This window comes from Malus sylvestris, chromosome 10 (assembly GCF_916048215.2).
Source record: "Malus sylvestris chromosome 10, drMalSylv7.2, whole genome shotgun sequence".
Lineage (NCBI taxonomy): Eukaryota > Viridiplantae > Streptophyta > Magnoliopsida > Rosales > Rosaceae > Malus > Malus sylvestris.
Genome location: NC_062269.1, coordinates 1,311,401 through 1,321,144, shown reverse-complemented (window position 1 = coordinate 1,321,144; position 9,744 = coordinate 1,311,401).

Here is a 9,744-nt window from a genome sequence, read left to right as displayed (position 1 = left end):
TTCTGTGTCGTCTTCATCTTCGGTCTCAAAAGTCTTCCTTAACTTCTCTTTATCTATCTCAAATTCATAGCATAGTAATAAAAACATACTGCAAACAGTTTCATTATGCATTAAAATTTAGCAACACAATTCCTTGAGCTCTCAACATTATAAATGAAAAAAAAGGTGTTAATGCAGAAGTCAAAAGATATAAATCACTTTCAATTGATAGAACTAAAAGATCACAAAAAAAAAAAAAAAACAAGGACATAACGTTGATACCTGATAAGAATGTCTGAAGGTTATTCCTGTTAACTTAGCCTGGTCTTCTCTTGGCCGATTCTCCATCAACTCCTCCTTCTTAACCTCAATTATTTCAGTGGGCACCTCATTCCTCCCCCTCTTTTTACTGACTTTAATCTCACTTGCACCAGTAGCGGGGATGGCTGGCACAACAGTTCCTGACCCACCAAACCAATCATTCCAAAATTTCCCCTAACCTTAGCATTGGCACTTTTTTATGTGTTTGCATTTTATGAATGGCCACCTATGTTATACATGCAAATGGTTATCAGAACATTTATATGATGCTTTTTTACCATATCCAACAACTTAATTACACTCCCACTATTTTGGTTGGAAGTTAATTAGAAGAGTTTTCATTCCATCGACATCATTTCCTTTACAATTTATGCTGAAATCACTTGCAAAATGTAATATGATAGGTTTAGTTGGCATGTTAACTTTCAGAAGCATGAGATGAACAACAATGAATGTGCATGATAATTTTTGTATCCTATTGTGTCGTCTTTGTAAACACGAAAATTCCTGCGATGAAACGAGACAAGAAGACATGTACAAAATAATATTTTGTATTAATGATTTTAGGGTTACAATCTCTCTCAAATTTAATCATCTGATTCAATCTCCGTAAGGTGTTGATTTGTGGATGTGCGATTGATCCTAGGGCAGTCGAGGCTTGATCTTGGATGAACAGTTGGAAGTTTCTTCAATGGTCGTTGGGGCTTGATCTTGAAGGTTGAAGGAAGTTTCTTCGATGGCCTTTGGGCTTGATCTTGAAGGTTGATGGATGAACAGATCTTCAAGGGTTTTTGGGCTTGATCTTGAGGAACTGTTGATGAACGGATCTTTAAGGGCCTTTGGGACTTGATCTTAATGAACGGTTGATGAATAGATCTTCAAGAGCTTTTGGGCTTGATCTTGAAGAACGGTTGGATGTGTGGATTTGTTGATGTTGTTGGTCCAAAGGGTCGTTGGGGCTTGATCTTAGGATGAACGGATGATGAACAATGAACACTTTCTTCAAGGGCCGTTGGGACTTGATCTTGAAGGAGGATTTGACGAAGAACGAAGAGAGCTTTCTTGATCCTTCGGGATTTGCTTGAGAGCTTTAGAGTTTCAAAGCTTCAAGGTTTTGGTGTGATGTGAATTAGGCTCCCTATTTATAAAATTCCAAAACTTGATTTTTGGATTTAAATAAGACTTATTATATTAACACCCCACATATTGTTGAATAAACCTCACATACTTAATACACCCCATATTTACTTTTTCAACTAAAAATTATCCTAACACACCCCACATACTTCTCCATAATACCCTCACACTCCACATTCTCAACATACACCCCACATTTTTTAAATCTTATTATATTAAAGTTATGTTAGTCAATGCATCTGTTACCTTAAATAAAACATTATAAAAATTGATCTGAGTTTATATTCTTGCTTATGTGGTTTTCATTATTTTCCATGGAATGATCTTTCGTTTCCTTCTTTTTGTCCAACAGATAGTTTTGCTACTTTGGCTTTCTCCTTTGCTTTCATTTAACATGTTGAACTATCTCTCGGTGGCTCGTGTTAACGTAGGGGACTATGTGTTGGCATCTTGGTTAGGGATGATGATATTCACTTGCTTTGTTTAAATACCAATTTAGCCATGAAGATAATTTTTTTACCATATCTCATAATTTACTAATCTATCTAAATGTCAAATCCAAAAAGTTCAGTGCCCACTACCAATTTAGCCACAAAGATCATTTTTTTACCAGAGACCATTTATACCCTATTGTTCCTAGGTTAAAAATTCGGTTCTGCAATCATGCTTGAATGGTATTGCAACCCCACCCATCCTAAGAAATAAACAGCAAGCATGCTTAAAAAAAATTAGCAAAAGAAAAAAAAAAACCACTAAACTATCTCAAAGAAGATTTGAATATTTCAGAATATATCTTTATCTGTTATGTTGTAGAATACTTAACAGTTAATAAAAAACATAATGACAAGACATTGTGAGTGAGGGTGTGTACAAACTGCAAAATTATAAATAAACTTACGGGTGGTTTTAGGATTTTATTTTTCAAGATTTGGGGTGTAGGAAGAAAATAATTGCTTCTTTTTTTATTTTAGGTTTTTTTGAGAAAAATAGGGTTTAAATAGTCATTTTATACAAGTAATTTAACATTAAATATTAAGTGGGGTGTATTCAATAATTTGTGGGGTATTATTAAAAAAATCCTTTAAATAATCAGATGAAATAAATCATTTCCTGCCAGGTGTTGACACGTGTCCTATTTGATGACATTTCTGATTTATTTCGATTTTTCATTGAGTCACATGCTATGTGTAAAATTTATGTGACACATGAGCGTTGAAATTTTAATTATTGGTCAACATTTATTTCATCGAAATTTCAATGTCTACAGTCTTCATCTTCGGTCTCAAAAGCCTTCCTTAACTTCTCTTCATCTATCTCAAAATCCCTCCTTGCATGTTTCAGCTTTTCAGTACAACTTTTAACTTTTGGATATTTTTTTTGCAGTTTACCACATATTTTTTTAAGTGAGGGTGCGGCTGCGGCTATGGAGAACAGAGAGAGGGAATCGTAACTGTCTTCGGAGGAAGAGGAAGCTACAAAAAGAATTCGTCGATTCTTCGAGAAGAGATCCAGGCCGCCTTTATCTTAGTCATTTGGCCCCAAGTTCAAACTTTGACCTCGCGGGTGCTGTGACCCCATCGAAAAGTTCCTCCCTCTAGATAGTATCGCGACAACCATTCCAGTCCCATTATCAGTATCGCGCTATGGGTTGAATTCAACGATATCTGTAGCAACAACATCACCTTGTAGGTTATGGAGTATGTTGAATCCGTCGCGGAATGAGAGAAGAAAAAGGGAGACAATTTGAAGTTATGAGGCATTGAAGAAGATGACAGAGCATGTGGCTTGAGAGGTGTATGGATCGAGAAAGAACGAGGCATGGGCTAGTGGTTTATGTTGCTGCTAGGCCTAGACATATATATATATATATTTCTTTTTTTTTTTTTAAAGAAATTTTATCTTTTTCTTTTTTTTGTAAATACATAATAACATATGTATTCATTTTTTTTTCGAAGAAACTGTAACTTAATTTTGTACAAAGAAAATTGCAAATTTTTTTTTAACAAAATAAATTTGTTATAAAATTGACCTTCATCAATGAAACTTTAATCAAACCTTTTTTTTTTATGTGACTGAACTCGAAATTGAATGCTCGAGCTGCCTACGTACCCTTCTAAAGAAAGAGATAAAGTCAAAACGTAGTTCAAATACAGATTTTTTTTAGTATTTTTTTTGGTACAGTAAGTAGTTTATGCTCTTGCAGGCCAAAAGCATCTTGGTGCCGTTTGCAATTTCAGCTCGTGCAGGCAAGGAGTATCTTGGTGCTGTTTGCAGTTTCAACTCATGCAGGCAAGGAGCATTTGGTGCCTTTTGCAGTTTCAGCTCGTGCAGGCAAGGAACATCTTGGTGCCGTTTGTAGTTTCAGTGCAGGCAAAGAGCGTTTGTTGTCGCCTTTTAGGCTCGTACGAACAAGGAGCTTTGGTTGTCACCTTTTATGCTCGTGCGAACGAGGAGCTCTGGTGTCACCTTTTAGGCTCGTGCAAACAAAGAGCATTGGTGTCGCCTTTTATGCTCGTGTGGACCAGGAGCGTTGGTGTTGCCTTTTATGCTCTTGCGGACCAGAAGCGTTGTTGCCGTATCCAGTTTAGGCTTGTGCAGGCGAGGAGCTTTGTTTGTCGCCTTTTATGATCGTGCGAACAAGAAGCATTGGTTGTCACCTTTTATGCTCGTGCGGATGAGGAGCTTTGTTGTCACCTTTTAGGCTGGTACGAACGAAGAGCATGTGAATTTGTTAAACGATCTTAGAGAGGCATTCCTTGCAATCTTCATAGCAATAAGTCTTGACCGAGTGATTGAAGAAGTCTTCCGAGAAGAAATCGCGCATCGTGATGGCAACGGGCGATCTTCGTGTTGCAATTTCATCATCCTCAACACTTTCATGTAGTTTTGGAGGTTAACGAGAGTTGTTTTGCCCCCTTTCCGATTGATGAACTTAGGGGGAGACATATGCTTCTTGTGCAATTTCTTTGGATTGACATGAGCCCATCATTCAACTTCACTTGACTTGACTGACATGGTTTTGGAGCATGCCCCCAGCAGTTGAGGTGAAGATTTTGAGTCGAAAGAGCCGGAAGTGATAGTGGTATAGTTTGACTTCACCACATTGTTAAGATCTAGCTCGATAATTCCTTTCTGAGCCAGCTTCATGATGAGATCTTTTAGCACGAAGCACTTTTCCGTTGGATGACTGATAAAGCGGTGGAATTTACAGTACCTTGGACTGTCAGTACGATTCATCTCTTCCGGCCGTCTGCACTCAGGTAGGTCGATCACCTTTATGTCAAGCAAGTCTTTCAACACGACAACCATATCAGAGTCAGGGAATGGATAAGTCTTATCCTCAAGCTCCTTCAAAGTGCGTCTACGCATCTCTTAATCACGAAAAGCTTCGACTTGAATCGCCTTGCCTCGTGTAGAGATTTTGACAGAAGCTGTGTTGACCGTCATTGCTTCCTAGGTAGGTTTCCACGCAGCCTTCTCCACCTTTGGTAAAAAAACTTTATCGTTCTTGTAGTCGGCGATCAGTTCTTTCTGCCCATGATGGGCGATGCTCAACTCCATGTCATGGGTACGGGTGGCTAACTCTTTGAAGGTTCACGGTTTGATGCCTTGAATGATGCAGTGTAATCCTCATTGCATGCCTTGGACACACATCTGGATCGATGAGATCTCCGAGAGTCTATCTTTGCAGTCGAGGCTTAGAGTGCGCCATCGGTCGATGTAGTCCACTACTGGCTCGTCCCCCCATTGTTTCATACTTGTAAGCTTCAGCATGCTTATAGTGCGGTGGGTGCTGTAGAAGCGGTTAAGGAATTCCCTTTCCAATTGCTCCCAACTATTGATGGACTCAGGCTTTAGGTCCGTATACCACTCAAAGGCGTTTCCTTTCAACGAGCGCACAAACTGCTTGGCGAGGTAGTCTCCCTTCGTACCCGCATTGTTGCAAGTTTCAACGAAATGGCGACATGCTGCTTAGGGTTTCTCTTTCCATCAAATTGCATAAACTTTGGTGGTTGATAACCCTTTGGCATCTTCAGGGCGTCAATCTTCTTGGAGTAGGGCTTTGAGTACAACACGAAGGTATGTGAGTTCCCTTCGTACTACGCCTTGATGATGCTGGTGATCATCTCTTACAACTGCTGGATAGAAAGTTATCTCATGAATGCCGCTGCTTGGTATGGCTCCGACTTCTTTTCGACTTTCTCTGCATCAAGCTCCTCTCTCTAACGAATTAACCTTTGGGTTAGGGTTTTCGTCATTCTGCACCTCCAATCGGTTGACGAGTGCAGCGATCTGCAAGTCTTTCTCTTCCGCGATCCTTGTAAGCTTTGCAATTGCTTCGCTCATTTGAGCCAGATGTTCTTCGATTGAGGTAATGGCGATGGTCATGACTTGTACGACCAACAGACGCGGCTTTCCTTCAGACATCCAGGGTGCTGACAAAGAACCCAGTTGGCTGTTTTGGGGTGTCATCTTGTGTGCCTCAGCAACATGCTTCAGTTCCCCCAGCGAGGTCAGGTTGATGATAGGTTCATGTTTTTTATGCTCCCCTTGCTCCCTTAATGGCACAAACTTTGAAGCAGCGTGTTGAGGAGTGGTTATGGTGCCAATGGATGCTCCGTTCGCGGAGGAAGTGCTCAGGCTCCTTCCCTTGGTGGTTGCGAGAACGACTTGTCCTTTGCTTGATGCCATTGCTTTTAGAGGTGCGTTTTGATTTCTTGAACGGAGAAAGAGATGAGAGGTAGAGATAGTCCCATTGGACGTGCCAAATTTGTGAACACAAAAATTCCTACGATGAATGGAACAAGAATACGTGTACAAAATAATATTTTGGGGTTACAATCTCTCTCAAATTTGATCATCTGATTCAATCTCGGTAAGGTGTTGATTTGTGGATGTGCGATTGATTCTAGGGTCGTCAAAGCTTGATCTTGGATGAACGGTTGGAAGTTTCTTCAAGGGCCGTTAAGGCTTGATCTTGAAGGTTGAATGAAGTTTCTTCAAGGGCCTTTGGGCTTGATCTTGAAGGTTGATGGATGAAAGGATCTTTAAGGGCTTTTGGGCTTGATCTTGAAAAACTGTTGATGAACGGATCTTCAAGGGCCTTTGGGGCTTGATCTTGATGAACAGTTGATGAATGGATCTTCAAGGGCTTTTGGGCTTGATCTTGAAGAACGGTTGGATGTGTGAATTTGTTGATGTTGTTGATCCAAATGATCGTTGGGGCTTGATCTTAGGATGAACGGATGATGAACGATGAACACTTTCTTCAAGGGCCGTCGGGGCTTGATCTTGAAGGAGGATTTGACGAAGAACGAAGAGGGTTTTCTTGATCCTTCGGGATTTGCTTGAGAGCTTTAGAGTTTCAAAGCTTCAAGGTTTTGGTGTGATGTGAATTAGGCTTCCTATTTATAGAATTCCAAAACTTGATTTTTGGATTTGAATAATCATATGAAATGAATCATTTCTACCAGGTGTTGACACGTATTCTATTTGATGACATTTCTGATTTATTTCGATTTTTCATTAAGTCACATGCTATGTGTAAAATTTATGTGACACGTGAGCGTTGAAATTTTAATTATTGGTCAACATTTATTTCACCGAAATTTCGATGTCTACAGTCTTCATCTTCTATCTCAAAAGCCTTCCTTAACTTCTCTTCATCGATCTCAAAAGCCCTCCTTGCATGTTTCAGCTTTTCAGTACAGCTTTTAACTTTTGGATATGTTTTTTGCAGTTTACCACATATTTGGCTGAGTGGAAAATAAGTTAGTAATCATGTATGAGTTTAGATTCCTTGAATGCTCAATATTTTAGTTGGAATCAAGTGGTGTGCTTTGTGCCGTGTGATGTGATTCAGAGATAGTTGGAATTGATTCCTTGAATATTTCTCACTTTTCTTTTTCCAATTTTGTAATGGAGTGGTGTGCTGTGTGCCTTCTTAGTTCGATAATTAAGCTACGTACCATTTGGAATTGAGCAAAATAATTGATAGAAACATAAACTAAATCCTTTTCACATATGAAGCAAATCAATAAACAATTAACATATGACATTAAGCTTACATACTCTCATATGACATTAAAGGATTTGATGAAAATATGACCAAGAAGTGAATGCGTCTCATATAACAGCATAACCACGGAAGAATAAATTATTTGATTGAAAATATTTGCAAATTGAACTCTACTGGAGAAGTAATTCATTGTGTTCAAATTTCACTGGGTAAGTTTAGTTTCATATTAATTTTGGCAGTTTATTTGTAGTCGTGCAGAAATCAAGGAGAAGACAATGAGGGGGAGGGAGAAACAGACAGGTAGATATATTGATGAAGACTCTTTCTCTACATCGACTGATTCTTATTGCAGGTAACTTTCAATCTCAGATTCTCCATGATCTCTGCATTCTTTCCAGCAGTTGTCCACCATTAACCAAATTCATTTTTCCTTCTATTTTCATTTATGATTGTTGGTTATTTCCTTTTGAGTGAAAAACTTGGATTTGTTTCTTCTCCATGTAAGTGTCTTTATGTTTCCCTCTGCATTCGTTACATTCCAATTGAGCCCGTTGTTGAGGTTCTTATGCTTACAAGGAAACTCTTGGCTCTGGGGAGTTTTTGTTTATATTAATCCATTTTCCAATTATTTATCATGCTTTTTCCATTACGTTTCAAATCATTTGTATCGGTGCAGGCGGTGGAGATAAATGTGATGTGTGTTGTGTGGGCGGGACAAATTCTTTTTTCATTAGTTTATGACTCTAATTGGGTTTATGCTTTATGTTTTCAATTTTTTCTGCCAAGACTTTCTACTACTTCGACTTCTTTAAATTGTGGCAGATCATGATGCGAGGAGTGGGCCTTTTGCTGCTTCAGGCAAAAAAAGTGAACAGTGCAAAGCTTTCTGAAAGGCTGTAAGAATCTGGACAAATCTTGAGTGTTCTATCAATTAATGGAATTTTCTTCTACATTTGATTTTGCTTTCAATTCTTCTTTTTATTTTAATGAAATTTCTAATCTTCCTTTAATCATGAGTACCTAATCGATTTCCCTTTCTGTTTTTTATCCGCCATTTTCTCTAATTTTGTTGATCAAGATGTGGTCTGCATTTTCTCTTTTCCAGTGTATTTGAGATTCACTAATTCAACCTCAAATGTTTGTTGTATTCATCTCACAAATAGAAGCAATGTGTAGAGCTTCGACTGAAGAGTTTGACAACGAATGCTGTATAGGAAAAATACGCAGGTCTGTCATGGAATTCTTCTACTTTTGATTCATTTTGGTTTTTTTTCCTAACCACCTTTCATAAGTGGAATTTCTTCTCTTCATTTTTCCAGTTTTGTTGAAGTTATTTTCTGTTCATATCTTCATTTCGTTCACAAGTTGATGCATGAAACAATTAATTGGCAGATTGCATCATTTGGTTTCTATTTATGTTGGGTTCTTAATATGGATGAGCTGGTTGTGCTTATAACATATTAGTCAAAATGTTTAATGTAATATGAAGTTATTGTGGTTTTGGCATTCTTTAATTCCCTCCAAATGGAGTTAATTTCAATTATACTGCACAGTTGAGGTTTTTTCTTATTACAACAATTGTCTGCTTAATTTCAAAATTGTTTCTTAAATTTTTTGGCAATTGGCATTTGTACGTCACTTTAGGGTCGATCAAGTGCACAGTGATTGTTTAATTTCAATTGATTTTTTTTTAGTGTGATTTCTTTTAGCTTCTGTTTTCTCTTGGTTGTTTTTACTGCACATTTGGGTTTTTCAATTGCAAGATCATCTACAAATTTGTACAGGAAACAATTATGGGGAGATGGTTGAAATAAACAATGAGATTGATAGCTTTATATTGTAAAATACTACTCCTTATCACATGGATTAAGGTGTAAGTTTATATTGTATTCTGTCATGGTAAATATATACAATACTGTTTGTTAAATGTTAGTAAATGTCACATATCTTCTCATGATTGATGCTTCAAATTTTCATTATGAATCTACGAAAAACATGACAACTTTTTAGGATATGCAAGATAAAGAAAAAGTTCCTCTTTGTACAATACATTTAAAATATATCTTGACAATTACAATAGAAAAAAAAAACTAACATAATACACCTTTAGAGGCGCATAACGTGCGTGCGGAGAGTTTAGTATATATAAAATGAGAAGCCCAAATAAGTGAAGTTTTTAATATTCCAATCATGTCCTTACTTTGATACAGAAAATAATTAACAACTACCCAACAAAATAGGGATAAAATAGTAAATATAGTACCATTTAGAAATCAAACGTGGAAGAG